The sequence below is a fragment of the Bolinopsis microptera genome, chromosome 12, assembly GCF_026151205.1.
Source record: "Bolinopsis microptera isolate Bmic1 chromosome 12, MBARI_Bmic_1.0, whole genome shotgun sequence".
In the NCBI taxonomy this organism is placed as follows: Eukaryota; Metazoa; Ctenophora; class Tentaculata; order Lobata; family Bolinopsidae; genus Bolinopsis; species Bolinopsis microptera.
This window is the reverse complement of record NC_087083.1, coordinates 8019407-8034065: the sequence shown is the minus strand read 5'-3', so window position 1 is coordinate 8034065 and position 14659 is coordinate 8019407. Positions and strand designations below refer to the sequence as shown.

General features: G+C 37.9%; 1 protein-coding gene across 2 annotated transcripts in view; it reads left to right on the top strand.

The window, feature by feature from the left end:
• The first annotated feature begins 4560 nt into the window (after positions 1-4560).
• Positions 4561-14659, top strand: part of LOC134824607 (neuroblast differentiation-associated protein AHNAK-like) — a 92494-nt gene continuing 82395 nt past the window's right edge. For both annotated transcript variants that reach the window (XM_063836535.1, XM_063836532.1), the window contains exon 1: positions 4561-4590. The gene's annotated coding sequence lies outside the window, so the exon portion shown is untranslated. The remainder of the gene's footprint in view (positions 4591-14659) is intronic.

The window sequence follows — 14659 nt, the reverse complement described above, 5'->3', positions numbered from 1 at the left end:
AGAACTTGGGTTGATCGCCATGTGTGTTATTGGAAAATGCCCCATTTTTGACCTCGCTTCTTTTATTTTACTAAACTGGTCGATTCCCTCGGGTCCTTCCTGAAAAACATAATTATTGAAGCAAATCAAATTAATTTCTGAAAATATTGTTTGATTTTAGTCGGAGTCTGTCAACATATAAATTCCTCTATAGTTACCTTCAGAATAGACAGCACTGTAAATCTCTGAAAGGTCATCCAGTGGAAAGGAATTTCATTGTATGTCCAATCCTCGGCCTTTTTGCATTTCAGCTCTCTAAAATGGATAAGTGACAAATATTGAACGAAAATCTATCATATTTCATTAAAAGTAAATAAAATATAGTCTGAAAACAATTCCTCAAGCAGGATCACCTCATTTGGAAATCTGAGCAGAATGTATCCCCAGATTGGATGAGCTTGCTGAGCTCAGATCTCCATCCATTGTTCAACAGGTCACTCTTTGGGGACCTGTTGTAGAACATCAGTCTCTTACTTCCGTCGTAGATAAGTATGTCGTCACGAAACGCTGAGCAAGTATCCGATTATCATTACCATTCAATCTCAATAATGATAACGGCAAATAGGTACAATTATACTAGGCTAGTAGCTGGCTACTGACCGGCTCGTAGCTGGCTACTGACCGGCTACTAGCTAGCTACTGACCGGCTACTAACTGGCTACTGACCGGCTACTAGCTGGCTACTGACCGGCTACTAGCTGGCTACTGACCGGCTACTAGCTGGCTAGTGGTTACTGACCGGCTACTAGCTGGCTACTGACCGGCTACTAGCTAGCTACTGACCGGCTACTGACCGGCTACTAGCCGGCTAATGACCGGCTAGTAGCTGGCTACTGACCGGCTACTGACCGGCTACTGACCGGCTACTAGCTGGCTACTGACCGGCTACTGACCGGCTACTAGCTGGCTACTGACCGGCTACTAGCTGGCTACTGACCGGCTACTGACCGGCTACTAGCCGGCTATTGACCGGCTAGTAGCTGGCTACTGACCGGCTACTGACCGGCTACTAGCTGGCTACTGACCGGCTACTAGCTGGCTACTGACCGGCTACTAGCTGGCTACTGACCGGCTACTAGCTGGTTACTGCCCGGCTACTAGCTGGTTACTGCTAAATTTGAGATCGACAGGTTCCACCATGAGTTCAGATAACCTTGCTGCGTGTTACCTTCCTGTTAGCTTCCTACCTTGTAGTTGAGAAAATAACTGCTGATCATTTGAGTCTTGCAATATGTCTGTGACAGTCTTGGAAATCTGATGTACCTGTTTGAAGACAGATGTAATCACTATGTTGAGCTATTACAAGTCAAGAAAAAAAGAACAACAATTTTGAAGTTTTAAAAAAAGAATGTTTTGCAAAGAAACGGCGCAGGAAAACTAAACAATACTAGCTCTTTGCACAGGAAAACTAAGCAATACTAGCGCTTTGCGCAGGAAAACTAAGCAATATTAGCTCTTTGCGCAGGAAAACTAAGCAATATTAGCTCTTTGCGCAGGAAAGCTAAGCAATATTAGCTCTTTGCGCAGGAAAACTAAGCAATATTAGCTCTTTGCGCAGGAAAGCTAAGCAATATTAGCTCTTTGCGCAGGAAAACTAAGCAATATTAGCTCTTTGCGCAGGAAAGCTAAGCAACATTAGCTCTTTGCGCAGGAAAACTAAGCAAAATTAGCTCTTTGCGCAGGAAAGCTAAGCAATATTAGCTCTTTGCGCAGGAAAACTAAGCAATATTAGCTCTTTGCGCAGGAAAGCTAAGCAATATTAGCTCTTTGCGCAGGAAAGCTAAGCAATATTAGCTCTTTGCGCAGGAAAACTAAGCAATATTAGCTCTTTGTTGTGATTACTTCGTTAGTTAGAGCATCCAATTCTCCCTCACTTCCTATTGCATTTATAATCACTACTTTTACAGGCTGTCTCTCTGCTTGCCACCTTTCTTCTAGCTTTGCTGGGGGAGAATGTAAAATCATATTCCTGCCATAACAGTAATTTGTAAGACATGATGACGTAAATGCCAGAGAAGCCGTTGGATATAGTTGAAAAACAACTTTTCAACTAACCTAGTTCTTTTGCTTGAGATGTGCTGTAACTGACGGATGCCTGAAAATAATATACTGCAGTAATTTACAAAGAGAAAATAAGATAATTTCTAATGAAAATTTGGTTAATATAGCTGAATAATGGATAGATAACATTCACCCACATCAACAAAGTAAACAATGGTGACCGTTCCCAATTGTACTCTCAAACTGTCAAGTAAAACATCTGCCATTTTCCCACACTGGTCCAGCCTTGGAAACATAAACTCGGATTCCCTGAGGGAACTGGGTATTCTGGGTTCTGTAAAAATTAGTTCGGAAATAATTAAAAATTTAAAGTTGTTAAAGATGACATTTGTTCAACAAATTTGTATTATCATGCAAAGACTCTTTTCCTTTCTCAGTCATTGTAAACCTAAGTAAATTATCTTCTCTCTGTCTTTCCTCTTCTTGATCACAAGGAGACCCTCCTTGTCCTAACCTGGGGAATAAAACTCACTCAAATGGACGTAACTTATCGAAATTGGTGTGCCCATAAAAAGTAGGTCATTAAGTTTTGTTACCATATTTCCAATGATGCTTTTAAATGTACGGCAAGTGTACTTCTACAATGAATTAAATCTCTTAAGCAAATCCAAAGAATTAATAAAATACACGTGTCAATGTCACGTGCGTGTTTGTTAATTACCTACTAATTAATTACTAATTTATTACCTACTCAACATATCGTACAGTTCATCCTTCCACCCAAAGTTGGTGAGAGACACACTCCGACCAGTAGCGTACTTTACTAAACGCTGTGAGGTGTCGTAGATGTAGAAATCATCCTTTCTTCCTGAATGAAATAAAATAATCTTTTCTCCCTGGATACTTTGTTGTTTTCCTTTCATCAGTCATTGATTGGTGGTTAGAAATTAAGTGCGAAATTGAAAAATCATCCCCATGAACATATTTTTCTTTATCATGATTTAAATGATTAAATATTGTTATTGTTATTGTTATTGTTATTGTTATTGTTATTGTTATTGTTATTGTTATTGTTATTGTTATTGTTATTGTTATTGTTATTGTTATTGTTATTGTTATTGTTATTGTTATTGTTATTGTTATTGTTATTGTTATTGTTATTGTTATTGTTATTGTTATTGTTATTGTTATTGTTATTGTTATTGTTATTGTTATTCTTATTGTTATTGTTATTGTTATTGTTATTGTTATTGTTATTGTTATTGTTATTGTTATTGTTATTGTTATTGTTATTGTTATTGTTATTGTTATTGTTATTGTTATTGTTATTGTTATTGTTATTGTTATTGTTATTGTTATTGTTATTGTTATTGTTATTGTTATTGTTATTGTTATTGTTATTGTTATTGTTATTGTTATTGTTATTGTTATTGTTATTGTTATTGTTATTGTTATTGTTATTGTTATTGTTATTGTTATTGTTATTGTTATTGTTATTGTTATTGTTATTGTTATTGTTATTGTTATTGTTATTGTTATTGTTATTGTTATTGTTATTGTTATTGTTATTGTTATTGTTATTGTTATTGTTATTGTTATTGTTATTGTTATTGTTTACCTCGTAGGTCTCTCCAAGCGTTAGTTTCCCAGTTATCTTGCATAAAATACACATGGTCAAACATCTTGATGTGCCGCATGTAATAATCTATGTAATCTTCGTATCCTGTCATAGTATTAGTCAGATGATGATATTGATAATAAAAACATGTTATTTTGAAAATGTAAAATATAAAGTTAACAATCAACCCAAGGATCTAATTTTATGGCACATCAAAACTTCTTTGGAACGAATATACCGACAAATATAAATATTAATCATCGCAATTGTTCGCAAACTAATCCGTCACACTTTATTTATAGTACTAGTATATCCACTGTTATATAAGCTACTATTTTAGCTGCTATTAAGTTATTAAGTTTTTAGTAGTTCAAATCGAAATATCCTCCTAACAGTTGGTTTTGAGTCTGAATGTCTCTGTGCTGAGTTATACTTCAAAGCATCGGATTTGTGACACATTTAGTATTTACCCACCTGCTCGGTTAAAGACCCACCTGCTCGGTTGATGATAACGATGCTGATATTAGTACCGTACTCTTGTAAATCACGTGCCATGTTACCCAAATACTTAGCTTGTGTCGTGCAGTAGAGACAGTGCGCCTGAAATAGTGAACAATCAACATTACCTTATATGGTAGTGTTATTATGGTAACATTACCTTATATGGTAGTGTTATTATGGTAATATTACCTTATATGGTCTATCAAATAACGGAGTAGTTCGCTGTTTATTAGTCTCATGATTGAAATACTGATATCTGGATATTATCCGGTTGGAAGAGACAAGGACAAGTGAAACAAGGAAGTTAGGAGTAAGGGCAAATTTTCGGCGTCAACGCCATCTTCAGGCTCAAATTATTTGTTATATAGTAGTGTTGAAAGTATTAAAATATTTAATACTTTCAACACTACTATATAACAAATAATTTGAGCCTGAAGATGGCGTTGACGCCGAAAATTTGCCCTTACTCCTAACTTCCTTGTTTCACTTGTCCTTGTCTCTTCCAACCGGATAATATCCAGATATCAGTACCTTATATGGTAGTGTTATTATGGTAACATTACCGTATATGGTAGCGTTTACTTTATATTCCACTGTTCTATATCATATTATAAATATAAACAATAAGTTGGATTTTGATTCCCTATTTTGGCGAGTTTTCAGACATTGGTCTGTTTTTAGTTCATAAAAGTTTACTGACTTACGTATATTCAGGTCTCATGATGTAGTTTTTCTACGAATATTTCAACCGGAACCTTGTGTGTTTACTTACTGTGTGTCCAACCAAATAAATATAAACAATAAGCACTTTCTTTATTAGTTTAGTATCATTTTCTAAAGGCTGGAGTAAATCGATATGTACGATTTTGCTAATTTTTATTCTATTACTGCTAATGTTTCTTTCTAATATTGTTAATGTTTTATAGTCCTCGTGGCAAGTTTCCATAAACGATATTTTATGATCGGCGCCGATAATCGCTTATTGAGCGCTTTTTCGGCGCTTTTTTTTTAAAACCGTTTACAATCGCTTTTTTTACGATTATAAACGGTTAAAAAAATCGCTTATAATCGACTATAATTGGTGTCATAATTCAAAAAAGCGCTTTTTTGAATTATGACACCAATTATAGTCGATTATAAGCGATTTTTTTAACCGTTTATAATCGTAAAAAAAGCGATTGTAAACGGTTTTTTAAAAAAAAGCGCCGAAAAAGCGCTCAATAAGCGATTATCGGCGCCGATCATAAAATATCGTTTATGGAAACTTGCCGTCCTCGTTAGAACGTTTATAAACTTTATATCAATAATATTAATGCTTTTCATACAAACAAGTTAAAACGAATTCTTTATGTCGTGCATCCTGGGTTTGGACAGGATATGCCCGCTTAAAATATTTCCATCGCATTACATTACATAATTCTCAATAAATGTAATAGATTTGTAGTGTTGTAATTAGTTTAAAACTATGATAATCTAACCGTGTGAAGAGCTAACACAGTAGCCCTACCATCTGTTATATCGTCCAGGTTAAGATCCCGTACAATGTCTTCTCCCCAGGGTAGATCCTTCCTGAAATTTGTTTAATCTTTTTTGAAAATTTATTTTTTATACTGGAAGAATAACAATCATAAAGTTGAAATATCTTGCTTACCTCACAGTAGAATACTAACATTTCTCACTATTATATAATACCAAGCTGCAGTGAGCTATGTAGTGTAAAATAAGTTACCATATTACACTGTATGACTGCTAAGGTGGATGGATTAGCTCTTTGGAAGAGTTTATGGTTCTCATGTATTTGTATATCTGACCCTTGATTCTAAATTGCCATTTATAAGATATATTACTACATGTCAGCCCTTTGGTATTTGTGCAATCAGAATTGCAGTGTTATAGTTATAAAGTTATAAAGTTATAAAGTTATAAAGTTATAAAGTTATAAAGTTATAAAGTTATAAAGTTATAAAGTTATAAAGTTATAAAGTTATAAAGTTATAAAGTTATAAAGTTATAAAGTTATAAAGTTATAAAGTTATAAAGTTATAAAGTTATAAAGTTATAAAGTTATAAAGTTATAAAGTTATAAAGTTATAAAGTTATAAAGTTATAAAGTTATAAAGTTATAAAGTTATAAAGTTATAAAGTTATAAAGTTATAAAGTTATAAAGTTATAAAGTTATAAAGTTATAAAGTTATAAAGTTATAAAGTTATAAAGTTATAAAGTTATAAAGTTATAAAGTTATAAAGTTATAAAGTTATAAAGTTATAAAGTTATAAAGTTATAAAGTTATAAAGTTATAAAGTTATAAAGTTATAAAGTTATAAAGTTATAAAGTTATAAAGTTATAAAGTTATAAAGTTATAAAGTTATAAAGTTATAAAGTTATAAAGTTATAAAGTTATAAAGTTATAAAGTTATAAAGTTATAAAGTTATAAAGTTATAAAGTTATAAAGTTATAAAGTTATAAAGTTATAAAGTTATAAAGTTATAAAGTTATAAAGTTATAAAGTTATAAAGTTATAAAGTTATAAAGTTATAAAGTTATAAAGTTATTAAGTTATAAAGTTATAAAGTTATAAAGTTATGAAGTTATTAAGTTATAAAGTTATAAAGTTATTAAGTTATAAAGTTATAAGTGTAATGAGAGTGTGAAACTACCCACCGATACTGGAGCTGGTAAGGGTTTCTGGTCTTACAAATCAGAGATTTTGGACCCTCTGGAACTCCTCTGTAGCTGCGAAAAGACGTATCAGTGACAAATGGTTTGCAATGTAAAAATAAACGGATAAATTTAAGGCTCAATCGGATTATATTTTTTAAAGATGCATGATATCTGAATTCTGATGGCCCATATTATTATTAATGTGTGAAATTGTTTGTATTTGTATGCAGTAATATAGTTTATCTTTTAATTATAGTAGCGAGTGTTAAAAGATATGAATGTATATAGTTTTAAGCTTTTACCCTTGGGCAGTATAAGATCCATAATCAATGTCATCCAAATCTTTACAATTTATACAGTTTTTCTTTCTGAATTTTATTGTGATTTTAACCAATTTTGTTAAAAACCTAAAATTGGATCAACACTAACCAACACTAACCAAAAATACTTTTAACTGAAATAAATAAAAATTGGTCATTTACTAGAATTCTGACGGCATAGCCATGTCATTGTTGTGATATGATTTTGTCGTTGGGACTCTAGTCTATGACCTAAAGCATTTAAAACCAACCTTTCAGCGAAGTAAACTATAAGAACAAAAACGAGAAAATGAAGCTGTTTCATCTCAGAAACAATACCTCCGTATATCATAGCGTATACAAGCACAGGCGTGATGTATTTCAATAAACAACAGTGTATAGCAACTTATCTAACACTGCAGTTTACCGCAGGTAGCGCACCTCCTAGTTTACGGATGTTGCACTCAATTTCACCGGTCAGCTAACCTTTACACCGCAGCCCATACTGTACGGGTAACCAGTTACCAGGGTAACCAGTTACCAGGGTTACCAGTTACCAGGGTTACCAGTTACTTACTTATTACTTATTTTTCAATGTTCACTTGATGACAATTCGGAATACAGAATCTATATGAGACAAGAGAGATACCATCTTAAAACGCGAGGAGAGCGAAGACTCTTTACTTCGGACTATATTATACTTTATCGAACGTTATTTGACCGAACAAATAACGTTCGGTTCTGGTTCCAGTCCGGTTTAAAACGCATTCCGAAAAGCATTAAAAAGTAGCTGGGACCTGGGATACAAATAGTCACATCTAGTGCGACACATACTCTAGTGCGACACGTACCCTGGTACGAAACCTTCAAGATCGACACTGTCGCACTAGAGTACACTACCTGGATCGTAGTGCGACACGTACTGTAGTGCGAAAGAGGGTGGTTTTGTCGGAATTTGCACTAAAGTACGTGTCGCACTACAGTACGATTACCCATCTAGAAGCCGCACACATCAGATTGTTTCATTTGTGGAGAAATGTTTACACTTAAAATGGGCATATATATTTTCTATACGGAAGTAATGTTACGCATTATTATTAGTAACAGTAGTATTATGCAAGCATACTTCAAGAAAATGTAAGTAACTAAGTAAGCGAAGTAAGCATATTCTACTATCTTAATGTAGCTTAGGGCATATAATCATTTTTTGGTTAAACAGAAAAATTAATTCTTGATTTCGTATGATAATGATTACCGTGCATGTGTTGTTCCTTCTGTTCGTGCTTGTGTCCAGTAAGTACTAGTTCAATTAAATCTGAAGACCCCTTGTTTGCTTTTCCTATTCATAGTTATATGACAAATTCTACTTTCACAGCTTTCCCATCAGGCAGTGCAACAGTAACATATACAAAGTTGGAGTTTATCAGCCCAGGAGAGATAGCTGACTACACTATTATAGAGGATGAGGTGAAGGATAAGCTGGTAGCAAGGGTACCTGAAGAAGGTAAATTAGACTCCGCATACAGTCTGTTGAAGTTTAAGACGGAGAAGGATCCTGATGTTGATATCTGGTACCGAACAAGTTTACATGATGCAAAGGCTCGCATACGTTGGAGGTATTATAGTTTCTATCTATGTGGCAATTACAAAACACATTTAAGTCCAACAGAAATATTGTGATTGAGGTATTTCTGATATTTCAGACATTTTTCTGTAATATATCATTTTACGTTTTTCCATTTAAGTTATCTATGTTAGTGCTATTCAAAAATGGAAAAACTGTGATTTCTAGTTATCTCAAAACAATTAATTATTAAACGTCAAATTTCAAACAACCTACACTCTACAAATTTCAATATATTTTACTGGGCGGCGCCCAGCCTGTCATTCCGCCGAATCACTATTCTATGTTTATGAACATTATACCATGGGGTCCCCAGGTAAAATAACTTTAACCTTTCAGTCCAGCAGACTACAAAGTCAACGTGGAGGGCTGTACTGATGAGGATGGCCGGCCCACCATGTCAAATGTTCCTGAAGCCAAATCAAAAACCTGGACCATCTCTAAATCAACCAAACACGTGAAAATAATATGCAACGACGTTCTGGTGCTAGATTGGGAAGTGCCAGCTGAAGCAGATATGGAGGACAAAGTCCAATGTCCTAAATTAGATGCTACAACATTCCGAGTCTGGTTCCTTAAAAACAAAGACACTGATGTTGGAGAAATGTCCTACACGGCTGCAGATTATGAGGTAAGATCAATCATAGGTTTGACATGCTTTTTTTTCCCTTCAGATTGTACTCCTCAATACAAATTTAAAGTACGTATGATACGTTTTGTACGTATGATACGTTTTGTACGTATGATACCGTCAATTCTAAAAGTACGACTGGCCAGTGGCATAACTTTGCCTGGTGGTGCACCCCCCCCCCCCCCCCCCCCCGCTGAAAAAGCGGCCCCCCCCCCCCCCCGCTGTAGGCGCCCCTCCCCTTTTGGCACCCCTCCCTAAAATTGAACAAAATAGGTGATTTTTGAGGATACGCCGGTAAAATCTCTAAAAAAGTGTGTTTCTAGAGCAAAACGCGCAGTTTTGCTAGTACTGTAGTTAAGTTTTTCGAAATTGTCCCACATTCGAATGACGCCCCCCTAAGACGGCGCCCCCCCCCCCCCCCCCCCCCCCCTGCACAGCGGGGTCAGCGGGGCCCTTCGTTACGCCACTGAGACTAGCCCGAGCTTATCTTAGGTAGGATCTGTCAGTACAGTGACAAGCAGCGGAGGTACCACTAGTATTGCTTGTTCAGTAATCCTACCAGAGAAGTCTGATGAAAGTAAATACGATACAGTTTCGAACCCTGTCTGGGAGCAGAAAGAGTTGAAATGGACAGCAACCCCCTCCAACAACAGTGAGACTACTCCCATTACCTTCTCCGATAATACTCTTCACTTTACTCTGATAGGATCCCCGCCTTTTAACACTAGCTGGAACTGTTCATTTGACTTATCCCACTCTGGTAACAGTGATACTAAGCTATCCGTGTGGAGTGTTGCTAACGTGTCCCTGGTTACGATAACCATGAACCAAGTTTGGATTGTGGGAGGAGTTGATCTGATTGTGGTGTGTGCCATCAGTAACACCTACTTAAGGGTGAGTGACCCGAGGTTCACTTGGGGTGAGACAGAGTACACTGCAGCAAGTGCTAATACAGCTGGGCTAGCAATTTCTAATGTGTTTGTCAACGGGCAGAAAATTATAAAGTTAAGTATACCCAAGGCTAAGATGAACAGCGAGAGTCTAGCCACTGCGTTTAAGTGTTCTGCCGTGATAAACGCCAGTCCCGCCTTCACAATATCAGGATCAGGAACTGGAGGGATATTAGCCTACAAGGTACAGCCAGTTTCAGGATCAGTGGTAGAGGGGATGCCCCACGCACTCAACTGTACCATATCAGCCAATAGTGAGACCGGCACAGTGGAGTGGTACAGAGAGATAACAGACACAGGTAAGAATCTAAGCAAGGTCTTAAGGCTGACCCTGGCACTGAATTCAAACACATTTGGATAATGATTGCAATTTGTTTACCTATTCAATTGCATATTGTGTACAATTATGAAAATTTACGATAGTGAACTTATTATTTCATCTTAATCCTGTGTAAATCCAGCCACAGTACCATCCGTGAGAGAGTTTGTGAAGTACGGAGTACACGCTGACACAACTCCTGGAACCGACCACGTGACCACGCTCAGTTTCACTAAGTTAACAGCAGGAGATAAGGGATATTATTACTGCAATATAACCTATGATAAGACAGATACTTTCCCTGGGGGGAGTATCATCTCCAACACGGTCCCTCTAACTGTTATCAGCCCCGGTAAGTATCATCTCCAACACAGTCCCTCTGACTGTTATCAGCCCCGGTAAGTATCATCTCCAACACGGTCCCTCTGACTGTTATCAGCCCCGGTAAGTATCATCTCCAACACGGTCCCTCTGACTGTTATCAGCCCCGGTAAGTATCATCTCCAACACGGTCCCTCTGACTGTTATCAGCCCCGGTAAAATATGAAGTTTATTGAAATTGCTTTCGGCCCCTTTTTGGACGAGAATTTTTGCAAAACTTTAACAATGAATTTATTTTGCTTGTTTAAATAATTTTGTAATTGTGCTTCTTTTCTAGACGGGGGCGGGCGCTATACTAATCATGATTTTATAGTTTTGCATTTTATCAGGTTCCCTTAACATATGTGTTATTGTGCACTGTAAACAGGATGGCACCTGCACTTCTGACTTCTATGATATCACCAACCCCGTAAAAGCTTGCTCCTACGCAATCTCTAGAGCTTTAAGTAACTTCCTCAAAACCGACACTTCATGTGTGGAGCCAAGTAAGGGATGCGCTCTCACCGCTTCTGGCACCTCCAGTAGTACTGTTAGTGTTACAGGTACCTCAAAACTCTGTTGTTTCCGCTTTTGATATTTCACATTAAAAATTAAACTTTTCCTCGGTCCACACTCACACTTACACACCGTCTATCATTGACACCACTTTATTATATATAATAATACTATATGATACTACTTCGTAGCACTTGCCATCGGGCCATATACGATTTCGAGAAGAAAGCGGCGCGCTACTTCGAAGAAATTTAGACGAGTAACATCCGTCAAGGTACCTCATCATCCCTAGCTGATTGACACAAGAACCCTCTACAGGTACAGGGAGTAGTGTACTCAGTGAGGGAGCTAGTTTATCAACATTCTCTGTTAAAGGAAACAAAGCAGCTGTAACGGTTGATAAACTGACAGTAGGAGAAGGAGAAGAAGATTTGGTGAACTACCAAAACAAGTTTGAGGTGAGCTGTCCTGATGCTACCTCACTGGATGACTCATGTAAACTCACCTCTAAGAACGGGTCCTACAACTCCTACACGTGCACCAGTCCGTACTGTCACCTAGACATCTCCTCTGGGAGGAAGGACACTACCAACTGTACAGCTGACTACTGCTCTATCAAGGACACGTCAAGTGTGGAGAGTATTGTCACCTGTGGAGGCAAGGGTTGTGGTGTTACTGTAGATAAGGGTAAAGAGAACTTGTACTTTGTCATGCCCCAGATACATGAAGCAACTGTTACAGTGAGTGATAGTGTAGATGTGGAGGTTGACACTTATGGGGGGAACAAGAACGCTGTTGTCACAGTAACCAACAGTGAGGGAATCAGAGCCACGTGTAAAGGTGAGAACTGTACAGTGTCAGTTGTCAAGAGTAAGTACTCTAGGTCTGCCTGTGAAGGGTACAACTGCACTGCACTGGGTGATGAACTGGTTGGGTCCCAGAGCGCGGCTCAGAAAGTCATGTGCTCCGGTGAAAAATGTAAGGCTATCTGTAGAAACACTGCTAACTGTACTGCTAACTGTAAAGGTAAGGACTGTGTCTCTACCTGCTTTAACAACACGCTCTGCACTGCTACCTGTGAAGGTGTTGGGTGTGATACGGTCTGTAAAGCTGCTGAGAATGGAACTTGTGCCGAACTGCAACTTCCCAAGAAGTCTATCTGTGAGAACTGCTTGTTTGCTCCTACCATCTATGATTGGCAGGTATGTAAACATTGTTTAAGGTAACCAGGTAACCAGGTAACCAGGTAACCAGGTAACCAGGTAACTAGGTAACCAGGTAACCAGGTAACCAGGTAACCAGGTAACCAGGTAACCAGGTAACCAGGTAACCAGGTAACCAGGTAACCAGGTAACCAGGTAACCAGGTAACCAGGTAACCAGGTAACCAGGTAACCAGGTCTCTCTCTCTCTGTTTTGGTCAACGGTTTCTGGCCTCCTAGTGAAGAGGGAGGCCTTCTCGCCGTGCCCACAGAGTGTGACTCCTGCTAGCCACACTCCAGGACTCCCTAAGTATATACAAAAACATAGAATAATAGATATCAACGCAACAGACCTCTGGAGTCTCGAAGCTGTTACTACCTTGCTCAGAGCAAACCCACTTCAGATGTTCTTCTTTGGCGGGCAGGCGAGGGACTTCCGAGCATGGTCCACACCTGAATATGTGTCACTATCTGAGATAGTCCTGTGTGGGTCTAGTGTATGATTGTTTATGAACCTTGGTGTATGTCCTAGATGCTTATCCAAATAGATCGTCTCTGTCAAACCTTGTTGACTGTTCCACGAATTTGATAATGTGGTCGAGTTTACTATTGATGAGTTCCTCAATTGTTAGGATGGGTTTACCAAATATCCTCATTCTAGTTGTCATCAGCTGGATGCATTCACATAGGAAGTGTTGTGATGTTTCTGCTTCCCCTGGGCAGTGTTCACAGTCTTGTGTTTCGAAATTGGAGTTGTTTGCTACCGTCTGGAAGTATGCTAGTGGGCTGTGTCCTGATAGTAGCCATGTTAGCCATCTGATGTGAGTACCTGTGATGTTAATTTTATTGTACCTGTTTTTGTTGAGGAAAAATGTTAGTGGGGTTTTTCCTTTATCACTGAGTGCCACCTGTTTATACTTCTTGATATGGAGATTGAAGAGGTAATCTTTTATTTGGGTGTTGATTATAGTTCTTTACCGTATACTCCTTCATGTCCTGGAACAAAGTTCTACTCGATGAGAAAACCTAGCGAGTTGAGTTGGTCTGAGATGTTCAGAACGAACCTGGAGTTAAAATTGGTGCTGTTAAGGGCTTTAAATGCAGCCTGGGAATCTGAGAGGAATTTATGATTGATTGAGATCCTAAGTTATCATTAGTCCAGATACTTGCCATGTATAACGCAAATAGCGGGTACGATTTCCTCAATGAACCTGAAGAAGGAATATCTGTCCTGAATTGATCCCATGTAACGTCGAGCTTAAAAATGAATCAAAAGTTCGAGTAAATCGTTAAACGTTGTATGTCCTATTTGCATCCCCTAAGCATTGCATTGATGTTTATTCCTGGTCCGGTTAGCTTTGCGTCTCAGAAATAAAGAGGTCCACTATGCTTTAATGAGCTAAGCTGTCCACCAGGGTACTGTAGATCTAAGGGTTCCCCGTGTAATGGGGCAGGCTGTGATAAAGCATCTCTGCAGGATGTCCGAGATGAACTGATTCGAGTGTTGAGAACTTCCGCTGTAGAAACTGAATAGAACCAGTAAGGATGTCAGTCAAACTCTGCTGCTACTAGATGATTGTAGAGCGTCCAGTCACACTTCAATAAAGAGTGTGGCAAAGCTAACCCGGTCCCCTGAAAAGTGGTTACTGGAGGAAGAAGTTCCAGGAATTCTCGTTATCATTGTGTCCTCGTAGTCAGAGTTGAAATCCCTAATTCTGTCTTATCACGAGCCTGTGTCTAGCGTGTGTCAGCCCTTACGCATTAGCTGTCTTAACTGAAAAGACCTGAAAAGTGGTTACTGGAGGGAGAAGTGCCAAGACTACTCATTATCAGTGTGTCCTTGTAGTCAGGATGAGCGAATTGGAATCCCTAGCCCTGTGGTGGGTGACTTCGATGGGACCTGAAAGCTGGAAGAGAATTTCCTGGTGATTTAAT